We start from the raw sequence: 6,000 nt of genomic DNA, 5'->3' as shown, positions 1-6,000 counted from the left end.
AACTTCACTAATTCAACTGTACAAATATAAAATGTTTGAAATTTTATTTTTAGTATTAATTTTAAGCTGGTAGAATCCAAATGTCAGTCAGTTATCGTCCAACCCGCTATATCCTAACTACAGGGTCACGGGGGTCTGCTGGAGCCAATCCCAGCCAACACAGGGTGCAAGGCAGGAAACAAACCCCGGGCAGGGCGCCAGCCCACTGCAGGGCACACACAGACACAAACACACACACTAGAGACAATTTAGGATCACCAATGCACCTAACCTGCATGTCTTTGGATTGTGGGAGGAAACCCACCTTGCTGCCATAATCCAAATGTCTATCACATATTAAAATTAAATCCCTGTGCCGTATATTTATATTTATGAATGCTAGCTGGATAGCTACTCGATAGATAAACCAGTATTTGAAAGCTGCTGTTACTGTTCATATTTATGTATTTTAAATTCTATTATAGAACTAGGCTGACCCGACTTTTTAAGGCGACCGACTTGTAAGTTGACCACTTCTTAAGGCAATTCAATATGTAGATCAATTTGATATTTCATACAAACTCATTAATTTGGTTATATTGCATTTGAGCGGTATTACTTTAATACTCATAGTTTCTTGTTATTTTTGTGATGAAATGTAAACTTTTTTTCTATATTGAGGTCGCCCTTTTGAACCCCCTTGATATTTTACTCCATCAACATTAATTATTTCCAGAGACATAATTTTGTCTATTTTCCCAGCGCATCGTGCACAAAAGCAAGCGAACGATGGGAGCACCAGAACTCTGCTCACATCATGTCGCTTCGTACCGCAAGCTGCAAGTAGTAAGTCTGTGATAAGCGGAATACGCTTTCCACTCACGGGACGGAAGGACAATCCCGACCGCTTTTATATACTGTAGTAAGAAAGAAGAAGAAGATATCGCACAGTCTGGAGTAGAAAATCATCTTTTACCGGGAAAAACGAAACTACAAATCCCATCGTGCATTGCAAAATGGACGGGGCGTGTGTGAAACTCCGCGCTTGCGTAGCACTCACGGGACGAAGGACAATCCCGACCGCTTTTATATAGAAGGATAAGGGACAGTATTGTTCACTTGAATTAAGGAGGTGCTTTCAGTAAAAAGCTGGTGAAAGAAATTTCTGCTTTTGTCATTGAATCAAATAGGCATCGATTACTGACAAATTTCACTGGTATTGGTATCAAATATAAAAATTCTTGTATTGTGGCATCTCGGGCTGTGACACAGCAATGCCATTCACTTCAGTGCCTCCCCTATGATTGAAATTAGTGAGTGGGCAGCTCACCCCCTAATCCACTGGCATTGGCACTGAGGGAGGGATAAAGGCATTGCGACATTTAATGGTGAAGTAAATGAAATTCCTTTATTACGTCTCTGTGAATTTCAGAAGGGGGCACACTGCAGCTTTCACTTGGTGCTCCTGTTCTTATTCCAGCATTCTTTACATCGACCGGCTACCAAAATACGGCTCACCTTGCAGCGCACACCACGCACAGCGACTCAATACGTGACCTTGTGGAAGCTCAGAGACAATCTTAAGTAACTGTGAGGAGTGGCGAGAATTTTACAACTGCAATCATTAAATCAATGTCAAAACTCGTTTTGAGAAGTACATCTGGCGCTGCCCTCAGGCATCAACATAACACCCCCTTGGTCCTAAAAGAAAATACATTCCTGCTATTCTCATGAACCTACAGTGAAAAGCAAACAACAGTGTCCATCTTATTACAAGAAGTTAGAAAACGTGCATGTTTTTAGTGAATGTGATTGATTTTAAAGTTTGCAAGGAATCCTTTTTTGTGGATATGCTTTTATTGGAATTCAATTTAAAATGCGTATGCAATCCTTTTTATTGTAAAATGAAAAGACTTCACGTTATTCACTGGGTTGTGCAGATTTGAGACTCTGCGTGTTTTAAATAAGTGCAGACCTCTAGTGCTACCTTGTGGCACATAGAGGATTTTTTTAAACTAAGCTGTACATCTGCACTTTAGACTGCTGTACAACAAAACCTGCTTATGAAACTGAATAAAAGAATTATTAATAAAATGAAATATAATAATATATTATTTGTAATTCTGTGTGCTCTGTAAATAAGAAAATAAAAGCAGGATCTTTTGGATATTACCTATAAGACCTACCACAGCAGTGTTTGGGACCGTGAGAGTGATATTCACTTGTCTGAATAATGACACCAATGAAGCCCACAGATAATTACATTACATTCCTTGAGACCATAATAATGCACTATACTGGTCAGCCAGGAAAAACAAACAGGAGGAACTGGGATGAGCGCACCCTTCAGTCACTGACAACTTACTCTTGAAAACAATGCGGCTGTGGTCTGATGTGTCTTTGGATGTCTTTCAGGGCAGGACACCAGCCAAAGAGACCATGGAGTGTCCCTTCAAGGAAAGAGAACAAGGGAGCACAGAAAGGGACAGAATTTCAAACACCAAGTTACCAGCTTTGTTGGTTTTCACCTTACTGATCTCTTTGCTGCTCCAGAAAGAGAAACTCTGCCAGCTACAGTAAACCATTTCTCCCAAGGCTCAGTTAATAAAAGCCTCCTAGCACAGAAGACGGTGCTTTAATGAACTGGTCGGTAGTAGGAACAGGCATCACGAGGGTGAGAATAAGACAGAAAATTCAAATGTACTGCACTTGGAATATTTTCGTGTATGAATGGCTGTCAGCAGTGTGTCGTATTGTCTTCGTATTTCCCCACATGAGATTTTAGTCCAAATAGTAGGAAACCACAGTTGGGTTACCAAATTTTTCTTTTTGTATTTTTGCAGTTTTTTTTACAATGCATACAGAGCTATGTTGCTAGTGGTTACTGGAGCACATAGTGATGGATTGATGGATGAAAGAAGAAAAATCTAACGTGCCTCTGCATGAAAATGTTCATTACGAGCATATCACATTTCAATTGTAATTTACTAAGAAAGAAAGAAAGAAAGAAAGAGGAAACTCTGAAGAGGCTCCAGAAACCTGAGCAGATCCCCAATGACTTTGAATAAATATTTGCATATGAGGAATACATAATAATACATATACTACAAAAAAACTACAGGAAAGTAGCATTGAATATTTACAAATCTTATAAAAAAAGACAAGTAAAACCAGTAAATTATCCCCATGTACCATACACAAATACTTGGGACATTCTAATAAAAAATGACCAAACCTAGTTGTGTAATTTCCACATTGACCCTAAAACACAGAAACTGGAAAATAACAACTTGCTAAATTAGACTGAGGGTCCAATTAAAAACAATACTTGCTTTGAACAAAAACTTGCAGCCATATTGTGTCTACCAGAAAGAGTCTGAGAACCTCTGCCCTGTGATGGAATGGCACTCCATGCAGGGTTGATTCCAGTGCTGCCAGGGCAGGCTCTGACTTCCTTGTGACCACAGGCGAGATAATGAATTACTTAATAAATGAAAGTGAAGCTGACACTCCACTTTATATAGTATACTAGCTGTGTAAGCCTGTGCTGTAAAAGCCTGGGCTCCTAGAAAATCATGGATTCTGGCACTTCAATCAATCAATCAATCAATCGCATTGGTTGTCCATCAGCAGCTAAGTGAGTTTCTCAGCGGTTTCACTTTGGTGACAGATTCACTTTCTTTGAGCCTCATGCTGTAGCCTCGCACTTCCAGGCTGGACAGACACACTCTCTTCCACGCCTAGACATTTATACATATACAGTATATATATATATATATATATGTAGTTTTACTGTCACATAACACCCTAATTCTGGGCTCATCAGGTGTACACACTCACTGCACCCCCTCTCGGAGAATCGAACCTCGGACGTCAGCAGCGAAGCCTCTTTATGTTGCCACAGCGTGTAGTTCGCTTATTTGAGAGCATGTAGATCGGGGTAATTACATTAATGGCATGCGTAGTCTGAATCACAATCTGATTGTATGGGTGGTTACCCACGAGGTAACGCTTGTGGTTGGTTAGTTATTAGAACGAAACACGTGTCACGTACTCTTTGCATTATTTGACAGTAAAACTATTCAACCATTCTATGATCTGCTTCTCGCATCTGAAAGAGGGCACCGTGGCGGATGTTTGCCGACTTGCTGACCAACCACAAGCGTTACCTGGTAGGTAACCACCCATACAATCAGATTGTGATTCAGACTACAAATGCCATGAAAATATACAGTGGTGTGAAAAACTATTTGCCCCCTTCCTGATTTCTTATTCTTTTGCATGTTTGTCACACAAAATGTTTCTAATCATCAAACACATTTAACCATTAGTCAAATATAACACAAGTAAACACAAAATGCAGTTTTAAATGATGGTTTTATTATTTAGGGAGAAAAAAATCCAAACCTACATGGCCCTGTGTGAAAAGTAATTGCCCCTTGTTAAAAAATTACCTAACTGTGGTGTATCACACCTGAGTTCAATTTCCGTAGCCACCCCCAGGCCTGATTATTGCTACACCTGTTTCAATCAAGAAATCACTTAAATAGGAGCTGCCTGACACAGAGAAGTAGACCAAAAGCACCTCAAAAGCTAGACATCATGCCAAGATCCAAAGAAATTCAGGAACAAATGAGAACAGAAGTAATTGAGATCTATCAGTCTGGTAAAGGTTATAAAGCCATTTCTAAAGCTTTGGGACTACAGCGAACCACAGTGAGAGCCATTATCGACAAATGGCAAAAACATGGAACAGTGGTGAACCTTCCCAGGAGTGGCCGGCCAACCAAAATTACCCCAAGAGCGCAGAGACGACTCCAAGAGGTCACAAAAGACCCCAGGACAACGTCTAAAGAACTGCAGGCCTCACTTGCCTCAATTAAGGTCAGAGTTCACGACTCCACCATAAGAAAGAGACTGGGCAAAAACGGCCTGCATGGCAGATTTCCAAGACACAAACCACTGTTAAACAAATAGAACATTAGGGCTCGTCTCAATTTTGCTAAGAAACATCTCAATGATTGCCAAGACTTTTGGGAAAATACCTTGTGGACTGATGAGACAAAAGTTGAACTTTTTGGAAGGCAAATGTCCCATTACATCTGGCGTAAAAGGAACACAGCATTTCAGAAAAAGAACATCATACCAACAGTAAAATATGGTGGTGGTAGTGTGATGGTCTGGGGTTGTTTTGCTGCTTCAGGACCTGGAAGGCTTGCTGTGATTGATGGAACCATGAATTCTACTGTCTACTAAAAAATCCTGAAGGAGAATGTCCGGCCATCTGTTCGTCAACTCAAGCTGAAGCGATCTTGGGTGCTGCAACAGGACAATGACCCAAAACACACCAGCAAACCCACCTCTGAATGGCTGAAGAAAAACAAAATGAAGACTTTGGAGTGGCCTAGTCAAAGTCCTGACCTGAATCCAATTGAGATGCTATGGCATGACCTTAAAAAGGCGGTTCATGCTAGAAAACCCTCAAATAAAGCTGAATTACAACAATTCTGCAAAGATGAGTGGGCCAAAATTCCTCCAGAGCTCTGTAAAAGACTCATTGCAAGTTCTCAAAAGCTTGATTGCAGTTATTGCTGCTAAGGGTGGCCCAACCAGTTATTAGGTTCAGGGGCAATTACTTTTCACACAGGGCCATGTAGGTTTGGATTTTTTCTCCCTAAATAATAAAACCATCATTTAAAAACTGCATTTTGTGTTTACTTGTGTTATATTTGACTAATGGTTAAATGTGTTTGATGATCAGAAACATTTTGTGTGACAAACATGCAAAAGAATAAGAAATCAGGAAGGGGCAAATAGTTTTCACACCACTGTATATATATATATATATATATATATATATATATATATATATATATATATATATATATATATATATATATATATAAATGTCTACATATCTTCTTATATAATATGCTACTGTTGCTGTCCAGGATTTGAAATCACCAGTAGCTTGCAAACCATTTTAACTATTGACCTGAAATCTGGTACACAAATACTACG

The sequence above is a fragment of the Polypterus senegalus genome, chromosome 16 (assembly GCF_016835505.1).
Source record: "Polypterus senegalus isolate Bchr_013 chromosome 16, ASM1683550v1, whole genome shotgun sequence".
In the NCBI taxonomy this organism is placed as follows: domain Eukaryota; kingdom Metazoa; phylum Chordata; class Cladistia; order Polypteriformes; family Polypteridae; genus Polypterus; species Polypterus senegalus.
The sequence above is the reverse complement of the archived record's forward strand: the minus strand, read 5'-3'. Positions refer to the sequence as shown.